Below are 16,344 nucleotides of genomic sequence, written 5' to 3'. Positions count from 1 at the left end.
CCTCCCTTGGACAAGAGCTCCTCTGATCCATAATTGGTAAATGTTTTAATTGCTGAGCAGTTTAACAAATGTGCTACCCATCATTTAATCTTGGTAGAAGACAAAACTGGTAACTCCTGCATGAAGAATGACATTACTACAAGCATGCACTGCTTTCTCCTGGTTCATCTCTTCCAAAAAATGTGCTCTTCTCACCAGCTTCTCCAAAGCACTGAAAATAACTTGTCTGAGGGTTGTTTTTGTGGCCTCCAGGTAGGTAACAGCAATTGAAAGGAGCTTGGTTCAAGTGAAATCCTGAAGTATTATGCCATTTTTAAATTAAAAGAAGTCTCATTCCTCACTATCTTCTCTCTGTCCATTTATACAGTTAAATTACTTTTTTCAATCCAGTACCTACTAAGAGGATTCTGTTAAAAAGAACGTATGCTGTCAGATGAAGTGTTTTCCTAAAGCTGGGCTGTAGGGAAGGTTCTGCTTTTGGAAGCATCATCTCAGTAGCCATTGACCTATTTTTCATATCCAAACATGACATGATTTGTTCACAGACTTTTTTCAGCTGGAGCAAAAAAGGCTTTGTCCACATCAGCTACAATAATTTTCTGCAAAATGAAATAAATTACTGATACAGTAGCAGATCACAGTGTTTTTCATACAGTTATGATATTATCAGGCTAAAGTGGCCACTGAATTGTGGTTTTACATATTATTAGTAAATGAAAACAGTGATTAATGGTGTTTGCTGAGATAATAACCAAAACTTTGAAAATATTTATGAATGTTACACTGCATCAGTTACTGTAAAGGGTATATATTAAAAATTTAGAAAATACCATGTTTAGGAAAATAAGTTTTTGAAATAGACTATAGTGGGTATGTCATATAATTCTTCAGGGCTTTACAGTAAATCATATCTTACAGTATGTAAGCTTTGACCTCTATGTGAATTCACACTTTAATAGGTAGTTCTGATGTAAAACAATAATTGGATAATACAAGAAAATATCCCAGAATGGGAGGGACCAGAGCCCCAGTGGACTGGTGGTTAATGGCCATATGTTCTGACAGCCTGTGTAGAACATCCCTAAGGTAGATTCACATATGCTTTAAATGGGTAGAGGTCAATCAAAAACATTTTCATTTTCTGAGCTGCTCACTTCCATTAGCACAGACATTTTTGTGTCTGCCTGCTGAACCAGATCAGGAAATTGATTCACTACTCAAACTAATCTAAGGAAAAAAAACTGTTCGATGTCAGATGAGTTAATGTGCCTCATCATGCAGATATGTGTTATTTGGCATGGGGGAGCTGTGGGAATTCAAAGGGAAGGTTTCGATCGTGCTTCTGTGAATTCACAGTTAAAACTGTTTTCTGAACATGCAGTTTTAGTGTTTGTCACCCAAAACCAGTATCAGCATACACTGGACCATGCTAGGATTAAGCTGTGAGCTGCTTTGTCTTTTAAATGCCTCCAGGGACAATGACTCAACCATCTCCCTGAGTAGCCTGTTCAGCTGCCTGACAACCCTTCTGGGGAAGAAATTATTCCTACTGTCTCAACTTCCCCTGGTGCAGCTTCCAGCCATTTCCTCTCCCATTGCTTGTGGCTTGGGAGAGTGACTCTCACCTCTCCAGAACCCCCTCTGGGGTGGTTGCAGAGAGCAGGAACACTCCAGCAGTGACCTCCCTGAACTGGGGGGCCCAGAACTGCACACAGCAGCTGAGGGGAATGGTCACTGCCCTGCTCCTGCTGGCCACACCACTGCTGACACAGGCCAGGATGGCTGTGACCAGTGCAGAGCACAGGGGAATGGTCACTGCCCTGCTCCTGCTGGCCACACCACTGCTGACACAGGCCAGGATGGCTGTGACCAGTGCAGAGCACAGGGGAATGGTCACTGTCCTGCTCCTGCTGGCCACACCACTGCTGACACTGGCCAGGATGGCTTTGGCCTTCTTGGCCACCTGGGCACACTCTTACCTCATGGTCTGACACTGTTGACAGGACCATGTTGACCCTCACACCATTGGCCTTGGCCCATCAATCCAGCCTGTCCAGAGCCCTCCTGCCTTCCAGCAGATCACACTCCTGCCCAGCTTGGTGTCTTCTGCAGACTGAGGGGTCCTGGATCCCTCATCCTGGTCATTGATAAAGATATTGAACAGAACTGGCCCCACACTGCTCCCTAGGGAACGCTGCTTGTGACTGGGTGCTAAATGGATGCAGCACCATCCACCAGCACTCTGGACTCAGACATCCAGACAGTTTAACATAGAAGAGTGCACCCATCCAAGCCATGAGCAGCCAGTTTCTCCAGGAGAATACTGTGGAAAACACTGTAAACAAGCTTTACTGAAGTCTAGAAGGAAACATCCCTTCCCCTCATCCTCTCTGCAGGTTATCTTGTCACAGAAGGACATTGGGTCAGTCAAGCAGGACCTTCCATTTGATCGTTCTCAGGCACTTCTGGGGTTTCCAACACATCAATATCCCTAGTGTCACTGCTGCCACATGGAAATCCATCCCCAGTCTCCATGAGACAACAGATGAAAGGAGATCCCCAGCACACCATCCCTCAGACACTGGCGTGTTGGCCCAGGCTATCTCCAGCCCTGGTTTTATCCTTTTCCCCCTTCAAATTCATTAGGATTCTGTGTGATGTGCTGAGTCCCTTCATCTAAAACCTATTGAGGGGGTGAGGTATTTATCTATTAGGTAAGTGTTGAGGTCTGATTTAAATAGATTTAAAATATCTAATAGAACCACTGTGAAAAGATGTTATTAAAATTAATCTGTCTGAAATTTTGAATCTCATTACTAAAAACCACATGCATTTACTGAGTTAATTACATTTTCTGAACAGCCAAGAGCTGTATCATTTTCACCAGTGTTGCATTACTTTTGTTGGGTTTTATCCTTGACTCAGAGCAATTGCAATAACACCAGCTGCTTTTAGATATTATTGATCATAAAACCTTTAGACATCAAAAGAAAGCTAAGGAGATGCCAAAGACTACTAAAAATAAAATTTTTATGTACACAAAAGCCTGCTACAGTAACTGAAGCTAGTGAAACAGATCAAAGAGTGACTTTTCTGTGCACATCTTCTGAATATAGGAAAAATACAGGGGAGTGTTCTTATCATTTAAGTATTTAGCTAATCCTGTCAGAAGGAACAGCAGTAGTTCATATTCAGTAGTGTCAGCATGTGCCTTTTTAGTCTCTCTCATATGCTTAGTAAGTCCACAGTAAAGCAACGTTATTTTGATAATATTCAAATAGGTTTAGTTTGTATTGACTTGAGGTGGTTTTGCTATTGTCTGAATTTCTCTGTTGGACCATTAATTTTGATAGAATATGAGAGGAGAAAGGAAGTGTCAAATGGGAATTAAGCTGCAGACTGACTAAAGGCTGGGTTAAAGTGATTGCAGCATCTTTACATATGATTAATAAAGACTTGGACTTAAAAAAGGGAAGAGCTTTTCTCAATTTCATTATGATATTTAAAAGCAATGATAGCAGCTATGGAGGAGACAGCTTCTATGTTTAACTGAAAATTCTTAGGCATGCTATTAAAATCTAGTTCAAACTTCAGATTTGCTGTTTAGAAACTGACCCTTCCTGGCCCCATTTCAAGTGGACTGTCCTGCTTTGCAATTTTTAGCTTCCACTGTCACTAAGCAAGATGGGTACCCTACAGGGTAATCAGATTTAGCCAAACAAGAACTTAATTTACATCCTGTGCAGAGCCCACGGGCCAATCTTTTGCATAAAGACTTGAAGATTGAAATGTTTTCATGAAAGGATAATGTATGCCTGGAACTGTAATATGCACAAATAACATTTTCATACTAAAAATTATATCCACTGATCACTGTAAACTGATTCACAGAATAATAAACCCATAATTGAATATTCAAGTTTATTTCTAAAAAAAAACAACAAACTAGTAAGGGAAGCAAAGCTCATTTTATTTCTTAATAGTTTATGTTTGGAGAAGAGTTTATAAGTGCATGGAATGTAATCATCTTGAAGCACATACTCATTAGTATTCACAATTATATAAATCACTTCTTTGTGCCTTGGCTTTGCATGCATTAATGGATTAAGATTTACCCAAGTATTGTGAGATTTACTTGAGTTATATATTCAAACAGCAGATGCTGTGGAAGTGCAAGAGTAGTACATGGGGCTAGAAACAGTAAAGGCAAAAAATTACATGATCCCTTTTCAAGTCTGATCTTACTCAGAAGAAGTATCACTATGTAGTGACTTATCTAGAGTCAAAATCAGCTCTAGAAGACATGGTCCATTCCATTCACTGGCTTGTAAGTTTTGGCTTGTGGTTCAAACCAAACACCCATTTAACTGAGTTTCTTATATTTTGCAGGGAAAGGCACAGTGATTTTGCTTACAGGTCTCATCCTTAGGGTGGTTCCAGGTGTGTTGTGACTGCTTGAGACAGCAGGAGGCAGCAAAAATGTCTGTATGCATCTCCTGAGGCTGCCAGGAGGCAACGAGCACCTGCCCAAGCCAGAGCAGCCCTGAAGCCACTGTGATGGACCATGTGTGGGATGAGTTTCCAGCAGCCCCCTGCCAGTCCAGGCTTTCTGGCACTCAGCAGTGCTCTGCTCACGCTGCTGCCTCCAAAGAACCCACTGATATGATTCAGCTGCAGACTTGGCTGTGATACTTCCATCAGATGAGCCAAAACACATTAACAGGCAAAACGCAAGTTTCAGAATCGTAAGAAATTCAGGTCACTATTCATATCTCATTGTAAAAGAACTTCCTGTTGACAAATTGTAAGAAATCCTTGCCATGGAAAAATGATTGGGGTGTAGCATACACTGGCTGTTTTTAAAGGGTTCCAGAAAAGCTATTCCTGGAATGACTCAAATAATTAAAAGTCTAAATTCTTGAGAGAGAGCAGAGGGGGTATGTGTTGTTTTGCAAAACAGACTTTGTAGTTAAGGCTATTTAAGAAGACAAAATCCATGAATTTCAAATTTCAAAAGAGTCTCACTGCCTTGATTGCTTTCCAAGTGGTTGTATTACCCTGGAGTGTCATATAGAAAATAGCTGGTATGACACAGCATAAATATTCTGCAACAAACCAAGTCCAGTCAGTTCTGACCTTAGTAACTCTACAATAAATACTTAGGAGAAAACACTTATTTTTTCAAAATTTTATAAGAATAGAAGACAAAATGGAAACTAAGTTCCAATGAATATGTAAGAAAATGTCTTCTGAATTTATCAATCTTCTTTTCACATTTACCAAAATAGCATCTCACTTTTACTGTCATGTCTGGAAAACCTCCAGTTTCCTCAGGCCTCATGAAAAATTCCATCATGGAAAACAGAACAAAATACTAAGCTGACATATGAGTAAATAGCCACAGGTGCCAATTTGTGCCAAGGAAGAAATCCAGCTCACTTCAAAGAAAAAAAATCAGTTCTGCCATAGGATATTATAGAGCAACTTGAATTGACAAGAGATGCTCAAAATTAATTTTGTTTGCTGCCTCTCCCCTTTTTGCTGCTGGGCAAAAAGGGCTCTATTCAGGGGGACACCTGAGGGCTTGATGGGCATATCTGAGTTACCAGGGTATCTCAGCCCTATATCTGAGATCCACAGGACTGAGTAAAACAGGGACAAGGTGGCTGAAGAGCTGCCACTGTGCAGAGCACTTCTCCATCTCGGGAACGTTTTTCTCAGGCTTTTAAATCATGAAGTTCACAGTTTCTCTAAAAGGAACAAAGCAGCTTATTACTTACTGACTTGAGTCTATAATTTATAGGTATTATCAAACAGCCACCTAGCACTCAATGTTTGTATGTAATTAACAATGTCATTTCAGTATTTATAGCTACTATATGTTTACATGTAAATTAGAAAAGCAACCTCACTTGTTTACAATATGGACTTTGGTTTTGGGCACTACCCGACAGAACTCATAACCAAAAATTCATAACCAAATTCATATGAGTGTTTGTATGAATATTCATTCAGAATTCATAACTAAAAAGAGATAGAAAAGAAGTTAAATTAATTAAAAAGATGGTTAACACAGCATTCCAGCCTCTTTTGGCTGCAAAATGAGTGGGATGGGAAATGACAAATGTGTGAACCATCCTTTAAAGGAATTTAGAGTGCTTTCTGCATTGGTGCACAGTAAACCTGGCAGCACCATTTTACAGTTCTGTAGTTAATTACAAGGATGGGGGGCACGTTCAGCTGCAGCCCACGATGGAACCATTTACAGGGGAGATTTCTGGTCAGTGCTATACGCTGGGGAAGGAAGATACTGTTACTCATCAGCCTCCTCTGTGTGAGTCATGGCAGCTTTCAAACATATGGTGATGGTGTACTTTGTGGCCCTTCAGCATGTAATATGAGGTGTAACTCTGTGTAGGCAGTGCATTTCACTTTCATGGCTAATTTATATTTATCAGTTGTTCCCAGCTTTGTCTTAGTTTTAAGTGAGGCATGTGTCAGTTCCTGTTTGCAGCCCCATTATCTTCAATAGGTAAACTTTGATAAAAAACTGCACTAAATATGTCTTTGAAACAATTTCAATATATTCAACAATTTCAATATGTTTCATTTTGAGCTTTCATTAAAATAATTATTTTAGACATTAAGGAATAATCTTATGTTAAAATACATGGATTCAAAATCTAAATGCCATGCATATGGCATGTTTCAGCAATTCCCCAGGACTTTCCCAGGAGGCTGTAGTTAATTGGTGTGGCAGAGTGAACTGCTCTCTGTAATCAAAACACCTCCAACAGTCCAGGTGTTTTAGGTGACAATGCTGTCATAGATAACCATGGCAGCATGGATTTTTTCCTTCAAAGAAATGACTACAATCTCCACTCTGTGAATTTTCCTATGCCCAGCTGACCACCAAAGTCAAAGGCCAAGGAGTCCTGCTTTAAATTCCTTTTTATAATTGTCCTCTAAAGCAAAATTGTAGTCTCAGAATATCTATAATGACCTACATACCAATGAGGTAACTGCCTTCTTAGCCAGTTGCTGCATAAATTACCTAAATTAAATCTAGTCTTTGGCACAAGGAAAACCTTCAGAACATGATGTGATGCAGCAGTGTCTGCCAAACTTGTCAAACTAATAGCATCCCCTCACTGGGTTTTTTATACCTATACTGGTGAATAAAAAACATCTACACAGGTGCAGGAGGAATTGCTTTCTTCATGAATAGACACCTACAAGGCTGCTTTCTCAGGCCTCCTTCCACATCCCCTAAATGCAGGGGGCACTCTGAGTGTGGGTAGGCTGGGTTAGAGATGGGCCCCATGGAGGGAGATCATCTGTCCTTATCCTGCATCTGCTCTGTTTCCCAGGAGACAGCATGAGGAACAAAATATCCAGCACAGACAGTTCTGTTTGCTATTGATTTTTAGAGTGACTCTGCCCTTCTCAGCCCCAGGTCCTGTCTACCATCCATCTTGCCACGGGCACATTCAGAGAAGCCATTTTCTGTACAGACATAATTGGTCATTGGCACAGAAATGACAGAAACCATTGTCACACAGCAGAAGCATTTCCATTTCCCTTTCCCTTGGGGCAAACTGTATTACCATGAAGTCCCCAGTATAGTGCAGCTGGGTACTGCCCCTGAAATACCCTCTTAACACAAACTTAAGACAAACTCCAACAATGAAAAGTGGATGTACAATGGCCTCCCATAAAAAATAAGAAATTCCAATCGACCTTGAATGCCAAGTGAATTTGGTATAATTCCATATAGAGCATTAGCTAAGGAAGAGAGAAAAGCATTTAACAGAAGAAAGGGCTATAAAATTTTGGCAAATACTGTGCCATGTGCAGAAAAGGAATACATTAAATGTAAGGGAGGTTTACTGGTAAATCTGACTTGGGAACAAACATTTTGGGTAGTGACCATGGCACAAACAATTGCAGCTCTTTAGGCTCAAGGAAGATGAAGCAAACAGAGCAGAGAAGGGCAAACTGAATAATCAGGGAGATGTAGAATCTCTTTAAAAGAGATTAAGAGTTCAGTTTGTTTAGCCAAGCAAATTGATGGTCATGAGGGGAGAAAGGTGTGCAGAATCTGCTACACAGGTGAGTGGAGGAAGAACCAGCTAAGAGAGTTAAGTAGGAAAGAATCTTCTTTTTATACAATAATTTAATTAAACATATAAAAAAGAAGTCCTATCTGTGAGGACTTCCTTAGAAATGCAAACATATAGAGAAATGAGGACAATCAGTAGCCAGGGAAAAGAGTCAGGAAAAAAAAATAACACAATTTGGCATAATATCTGTATGTATATATTATCCTTGAGAATGCACAGTGAAGGAGTGATGTTCTTGGGCAGGAAGGGTAAGAGCCTGCTTGGTTTTCAATGGACTTTGATAATTACATTTAGAAAAAGACCAGATTAGGTGTTCATCTGTAATGGCTTTTAGACTTCAGAGATTTAGTTGTCTTTCTTCCATCAGTAGGTGCAAATTTCTACTTGGAAAAGGTCACATACAGCCACATACTGGCATTAGCATTTCTTGTGATTAGCTTATGCATAAACTTTAATAAAAGGCAGCATCTGAAAAATCACAGCTTCCTTCTTCTCTAAATGTATGTAGGAACCTCAGTGAGAATAAAGAGAATAGATCTCCTATATCAGTGTGAGGAAGCACCAGTTATCCTGGTGCTGGGGCAAGTTTATATTCTAGTCTGTGCCTCTTCCTGATGTTGATTAGAAAAAAAATAGTGCTTTTCCTACATTTTCTAAGATTCACTTCTCAAAATAAGAAAAATCTCATACTGCTTAAAGAAACCATCCCAGATTTACACTGGTGTGTCACTGAAATTACAGCCCTCATAGGTTGGTTGTTTTAGGAAAAAGTGTTTTTCATAATGAAACTCTGGAGGATTTAATGAAAAAAGGTTATCTATAAGTCTCCTTTGCTGAGGATCCTAAAATGGCTACTGAAATAACCAAGGAAAGACTCTCACCTAATCTAATAGCAAGTAATCTGGCAGGCAAACCAGATGAATTAGCAGATCTCTAAAGGAATGCTGACAAACCATAGAGGTAATAAAGAGCTGGTGTTCTAAGAAAGGGAAGGGGATAATGGAAGCAGTAAGAAAGCAGACACTTAAAAATCTGTAAAGGTGATCCTTTTCTTCCCCTGCTCTTCCTACATGTTCCGTGGTTTGAACAAAGACACATGATGTTGTGTTTGGAAGAGTCTGTTTGTTGTGTTTGCGGAATAAACTTTTTCCCCATCAATACTAGGCTTTATCCCAATATAAAGGTAAAAAAGGGAGCTGAGTCATAGTTGGGAAGTAAGGATATAGGAGGATGAACAGGAAGTACTGTAACACAGACTGAATGTCTAGTTGTGTGATATTCCAGCCACAGCATGTTTTTTATTTCCTCTGGAGGACCAAATACACTTCTGCAATGGTTCAGTGGCTGAGGAAGGTGAATACAGAAATAAATGTAACTTCCTGTGACTCATATGCAGAGATTAATAATCCTCATAACCTTGAATAAGCAACTGGAACCCCAGGGGAGAATAAACTCACTGAGAAGTGAAAGTATGGAGGAAGGAAAGGAGGAACCTAAATAGGATGTTATCTTCATGCATAAGCACTAAAAGTCATGCAGAGTGAATATGGAGAAGGGAATATTTCCAAGCCTGAAAGATGCTGGTAATCAACCATCAGCTGAGTGTGGAACATGGAAACAAGTGAGGAAGAAAGTCACTTCATCTTTCAATGGAATTAGAGATATGACATCAGGCAGAGCAGAAATTGCTGCTGGAGCATAGTGAGTGTGGTGGTGTAAACATTCCCTCGTAGAGGTGGCAACGAATTCCTTGAATGCAAGGAGTAAAAATAAAAGTCTAATCATCATCACAAGCTCTCCTCTGTGAATCCTTAACCTGTTCAGAACTTTGATGTTTAAAGCAGGATCTTGGAGAATACTGACAGTGTCTGTAAACTCATATAGCACAGAGTATTAGAACTTGTCAAAGGGTGGAATCCTTAGCTCCTTGATCACTTACTACTTTGAAGATAACAGTGGAACTTGGGATATATATATATAGCTGTGTTGCTGAAACTTTCTAGTATTTTCCTCTATGTTCACATTAATATTGACATGCAAATTCTCTAGCTTTCCAGTGATTATTTTAACTGCATTACCTGAGGTTTAGAAGTCTGTTTTTCATAACATAATTGTTTTAAAGCTAATTGAATGGGCTGCTTAAACCTTTCATTCAGTATGTTATGTTCTTTAGCAGCAGCACAACTCTGTAATAACTGAGAGTTAAAAAAAGATCTTGTTAACAAAATGTCCAGTGCAAGTATCCTGCTCTGTTTTAAAAAATATAACAGAAATTAAGTGTTAAGATTTGAATTAACACTGCATGCTTTATTTCCTTGTTATTTCTCTGTGGAGAGAAAACAGCAGGGAAAAGCAAACTGGCTTCCATTTGTTAGAGCTTCCTAGAAATCCTTGTGACTCTGAAAAAGGAGAATTCACTTGCATGTAAATAAAGCTTATTGACTTGGGAAGCAGGATCATGATCAGTGTTTATTTTACTTAGAATTAATGCCTTGCCTGACAGTGGGTTCCCAATGGTAAGTTCAGGCATTTGACAATGAGTCAAGCAAAGCAAAACACAGTCCTTTTACCCCAAAGTGCCTGAACTCCCTGACAAAAAGGTAGCTCTGCATGCAGTAATTGCACATATGAACAAAAGAGCTGGGCTAAAATTGTGCCTAGGACTGGGTACTTGACACTTCTGAGTCTGGTTTTTATGTTTCCTCTTTTCCATAAAGGATGTTCTTTTAGGAAATACAAACTAAAACATATGCAAGTGTCAAGTGGTTGTGATGAAAAACCAGATAGGTTGCTGAATCTGGCCTTTCAATATTTATTATTGCCAGGATGCTTTTAAACAGCACTTTAGCAGCAGTTGAAATTACTCCAATATAGTACTTTATTGTGGCTGTATTTCTGAAATGAAGTCATAGATTTTATAGACTATAAGATTAGATTGAAAAAAAATAAAATTCTCTTTTGGTAGATTCTCTAAGATATATATCCAAGAAGGATATTTTTTTTTTAGTACAATAGTGTGCTGGTGGCATTTGGCCAGCGTCAGCCCATCACAAGTGGTAAAATAAAATGACTCACACTTCTTAAATGAAGTGAACCTGAATTTCTTTAGAGCCTTGCCCCATTTGTGGATGTCAGTTAAGCTGACCTCAGTTTGCTGTGTGTATTTCTCACACTGTTGCACTTCAAAAACCACTGAGCTTTGTGCTGCATTAGTTGAACTGTTTGCTTTTTGCTCTCCCACTGTGAATTACAAACCTCCCTCTCTCTTCCAGGGAAAGAGGGAAATTGGTATATTGGGACTAAAGAATCCAGCATTGTAAACAATGTGTTATGGGGTTATGTTTTGGTGTGCATTCAGAAGTCTGCAGAAAAGCATGGTGACCTTGCTGGTGATAGGCAAAGGATCACAGGAGCCACCATGCTTGGAGGTGTTTAAGCAAAGACTGGACATGGCACTTAGTGCCATGGTGATGTTAGGCCATAGGTTGGACCTGATGATCTCAGAGGTCTTTTCCAACCTAATTGATTCTGTGATTGTGCATTATACTAGAGACAGCATGTCTCGATAATTTTATCAAAATATCAGGGCATGCAGCATAACTAGTTCCTGAAGAGAAAATGGAAATGTGGGCAGTGAATAGTTTTAACTGCTAGATGAACTTGGATAATTCTCATTAGATGAGACAGGAAAAACAAGATCCAAATGAAGAGGAACTCTTTGGATATTTCAGGTCAGGCAGTAGCTTGAGGAAAAATCATCTTCACCAAGTCTGCCCTGTGTCTAACTTCTGCTGAGTGCCATAAACAGAGAGGAGCAACACTGCACCATAGCTCCATTGAGCTAATCAGCCTTCCTGCAGGAGGGAGCTTATAGTGTGTGCTGTTTATGTGGGAAATTGCCAGGATGCAAATACTTGATTAGCCAGCATATTATGAATCAGGGTCATAGCTGGAGTAGTTGCTTTGTTCAGAGATGCTCACATCCCTGGGGTAAACAGCTAATTGCAGGAAATCTTTTAAAGCAAATGTGTGATAGGAAGAAAGCAATGAATATTGTTTATTCAAAAGGCAGGAGTGGTTCCTTTGAATCAGTTCTCTTGCATAATTATGTAATTAGGGCATGTTCTATTTTTAATTAAATCTCTTGCATATTCATGAGAATACTCTGAACCTGTGAACCAATTGGCATAACTCTTTAAAATGTAGTTTGTGTAAAGGAATGCCCTTCAATCTTTTTTTCCCCTTTCATATTACTGTGCAAAGAGATATTTCACATTGTTATAATTAGGTTGTATTGCCTGTCAAAACTAGAATGTGGTTAATTAAACCATTAATATAAAATTGCCAGAGAAAAGTTGTAAATGAAGATGAATAACTCAAGAAACTGCTGCATGGAAATATTTGTATCAAAATTGGGTTTTGCTGGACAGATTAATCTGTGTAAGATATCAACCTGAGAGTGGAATTCAGTAAGTATACTTTATTTTCCTCAACTTTTCAAATCCAGCAATGATTCTCTGTATTTACAGTCTGAAGACTATCCATCCTCCCCTAACTCTGCTTTGTTTCTTGTGGGCTTCTGTCACTCTTCCTGTTCCTCTGCCTCTTTGACAACAACATTAGTTCTGATTCCTCTTCCAACTTCGTGCTTATTCTTAGGAGCCTTGCTTTGTCACCCAACTCTTGTTCTCACATCTGCTCTTCTGTAGACTTGCTCAGCATTGTACATGAGGGCAAACATACTTAAGCTCTGCTTTCCTTGAATATTTTAAATATTGCCACTTAGGTGAGGCTGCATATTTTGATTTACCACTATACCTCTGTTCTTCTATTAGGTTATGATTCATACCCTCTACATACTGCAGGGACTAAATGACCATTGCAGGTCCCCTCCAACTGAACAATGCTATTCTATTCTATGTGGAGCCCAGGTGATAATCAATATAACATCACAATATAACAATAGGTTGTCACTAATCCCAGATGATTCACAATGTACATTTTACTGCTTTGCTATATTTTGAGGTTTTTGTTGTGATTGGTTTTGTTTTGTTTTTTAAACTGTTCTTTTTCATATTTTTTTTTTCTATCTTATACCTCAATTCCTTCCATCTTTCCTTTCTGGACTTAACTTCTACCTAGTGAAATATAACACAAAGAAAATACAGTGGCTGTTCCTTCCTCTCTAGCGAGAGTGGGAATGAAATTGGAAGCTGCAAAGAAATAGTTCTTGTGACAAGTGTCACTGTGTTCTCATGCAAGTCTTACTTTTCATGTGTAAACCTTTGTATGAGCAGGGATTTTTCACTTACTTCCATGCAGAACAAAGACAAGGGCATTGAAATATATTAGCAACACACACTGAGCTCTGTGTGGGGGCCCAACCTTCAACACGTCCTTCAGCTGATTTCTCTGTGACTTGCTCCATGAGCTGCTGCACACTGCGAAGATTTTCAAGCACATTTCATGAAGTCATGGTTGGAAGAGGCCTTCAAGATTATTCAGTCCAATCATCAACCCACACTGCCCCTGTAACCCCATGACCACTGAACCACACTGTCCAGTGCCACATCCCCGTGCCTCTGGAGCACCTCTGGGGTGGCGGCTCCACCACCTTCCTGGGCAACCTATTCCGGGGAGTGATGAGGTTCCTCCTGAGCCTCCTCTTCTTGAAACCAAACCAACTCAGGTCCCTCAGCCATTCCTCCTAAGATATGTTTTCTAGACCTTTCAAAAGCCTTGCTGCCCTTTGCTGGACACACTCCAGCACCTCCACGTCCTTTTTAAAGGGAGCGGAAGATTTTCCCAGAGGCATCCAACTGAGATGGGGACATCAGTTTCACGATGCCATAACCCTGAACTTCTTTCCACCACAGAAGGTCAAACCAGCGCCAGGAGCATCAGCAGTGGAGCCCCCTTGGAGCGAAGCCGCCCCAGTGTCACTGAGGGCGCCCTGAGGAACCGCCGGGATCTGCTCTCCGCTGACATCCACTCGAGGCGGACGAGGCGAATCTCAGCAGGGTTTAGCGCGGCCCGCACCGGCAGCCTCGGGGATGCACCTGGAGCCCCGAGCTCCCTCAGAGCATCCCGCCGGCGCTGCCCGCTGCCGCGGAGGGTGACGCCATGAGGGGGGGCGGTGGGGGAGAAGGGCGCGCGGGCGCTTGTGGGAGAAGGGGGGGCGCCGCCATGTCAGGCGGGGCGGGAGGGAAGGAGGGAGGGGAGCGCGGGGCGGGACAGGGGCGGCGGCCGCAGCCGCAGCAGCAGCAGCCGGGGCGGTGGTGGCGGCTGCCGGCAGCTGTCAGCGCCCGCTCTGCCGGCGCCGACCACCGCGGCCCTGCCAGCGCCTTGCGGGAAGCACTGGGTCCGCCGTGGTGCTGACTCGCTTCTTTCACGCCTCCCCTCCCTCTCTCCGGTCCTCTCTCCCCCCCAAAAACCCTTTTCCTTCCTCCCTTTCGCCCGCCCATCGCTGACATCCTCCTCCGGCCGCCTCCCCGCCCCGGGCTGCGCGGCCCCCGCCGCCCCAGCGAGCGCTGCGCACATCGCCCGAGCTGCAGCACCGAGCGGTGAGCGGGGGCAGCCGGCCGGGCCGGGGCCGGCGGGCCGGGACCCGGGGCGGGTGTGTTTGGGTGTGGGTGCGTGGGGTGTTCAGCTCCTCTCCCTTCTCATCCGCCGCTGCGCAAACAACAAAAGGCTGCGCGGGCCGCCCGGTCCCCCCGCAGCGCCGCCGCTGACAGCCGGCCCCGTCCTTTGCGCGCCCAGGGCGGGGTGGCTTTTGGGGGAGGCTTTTTTTGGGCGTTTTGTCACTTGCGCTCGGCGCTCGGCTGCGGGCAGGGGTACGTGCCTGGGGATGGGCATCGGCTCGGCTTTGTCCCCGTTTCCTGTGCCGGCTCCCCACGGTGCTGCGGCGGGCGCCGCCCTGGGAGGGAGCGGGCAGAGAGGGCTGGGGAGGCTCCGGCCTGCGGCTCCGGGCGTGCGGCGCTTTGTCTGCGCTCCCCCGGCGCCGGGGCTGCGCCGTGCCAGGGCGGAACTGCTGCGGGAGGGCGAGGCTAGGACAGGTCTGCTTTGGGCTTTGTACACAGTGACCGGATTTATGCAGTGTAGGTCACCTGCCGGGCTGTAGTCCGAGGGGATTCATAGACTAAGGTCTTGCCCGGATTTCTGCATCTCCAGAATAAGGAAAGCATTGGTTAGAAACAGGTTATTCTAGCAAAAATACATAATTGATTTAATTGATAACTAATTGTATCTTTAGAGCAGAGATTGATTAGAAGGACACTTTAAAACCTTACTTATTTGGCTTTGGTCTTTCTGATATTTCTAAGTAACAAGATGCCAGATTTGCAGAACTGCATAGCAGTTGAATGTAATCAGAATAAGGAAACTTCTTGACACTTGATTGAATTCTGTGTTCTAAGCATATTGAAGCACATTTTAATGGCCAAGGTGGTATCACCTAGTGTAATACTCTTGTGTGGCTTTTGAAGGTGGCTAAATCAATGATGGTGCTTTTTTTTCCCCTTGTGTTAATGATTTCCATTAGTGGGTATGATGTAAAAGTAATATCAGTACTCAAGATACTCGTCATGAAGTCAGAATACAAACTCAGAAAACAAAACTGGCTAGGAAAAAGCAAAAGTCTGTTTTTATAGTTTGCTCTGAACAGCAAAATTATAAGCCAGTGTCATTCATATAGCATGCTTTCAAGTTTACACATAAAAATACAAAAAACTAAAACAGTTAAAATTCATTTTTAGCTGTGTTGTGCTTGACAGAAGATTTAACAACAACTGCTCTGCAAAGTAATTGTCTCTTTCACTTCCAGTTTTGCATTTGCTCATCACATAAATAGGAAACTTATGCACAAAGGGTGTGCATTGGAAGCTAAAGAGGAACTGTTGAGGTTTTAGACAGCTTAGCATTTTGATTAAAAAAAATAAAAGCCCAACAAAACGGAAAGCAACACCTTTTAGAACGCACTGTTGATTTAAAACTCTTTTGGAAAATAGCTTTATTTTAATTGAGTATGAATTCCAGAGCTTCAGCGAAACATGATAGAGGATGTTATAACCCTAGGATTACAGATACAATTGGAAGTTACACATTCAGCATTTACTGGCAGCAGAGAGAAAGCTGATCCATCTGGTGAGGCTGAGCAGAAGACCTTGCAAGTCACTTGCGCAATTATTTTTGTGACCACATGGTTTAGGAGGACCTTTCCCAT

The 16,344-nt window shown here is 41.9% G+C and overlaps 1 protein-coding gene across 9 annotated transcripts in view; it reads left to right on the top strand.

The window, feature by feature from the left end:
• The first annotated feature begins 14,388 nt into the window (after window positions 1-14,388).
• Window positions 14,389-16,344, top strand: part of KLC1 (kinesin light chain 1) — a 43,289-nt gene continuing 41,333 nt past the window's right edge. For 3 of the 9 annotated variants that reach the window (XM_063159854.1, XM_063159855.1, XM_063159853.1), the window contains exon 1: window positions 14,390-14,686. The gene's annotated coding sequence lies outside the window, so the exon portion shown is untranslated. Of the gene's footprint in view, window positions 14,687-16,344 lie in introns of all 9 variants that reach the window. The other 6 variants (XM_063159858.1, XM_063159862.1, XM_063159860.1 and 3 more) reach the window with 4 other exon arrangements.

Source organism: Melospiza melodia, chromosome 6 (assembly GCF_035770615.1).
Source record: "Melospiza melodia melodia isolate bMelMel2 chromosome 6, bMelMel2.pri, whole genome shotgun sequence".
NCBI lineage: Eukaryota > Metazoa > Chordata > Aves > Passeriformes > Passerellidae > Melospiza > Melospiza melodia.
Note: the sequence above shows the minus strand (reverse complement) of the source record. Positions and strands in the feature narration are given on the sequence as shown.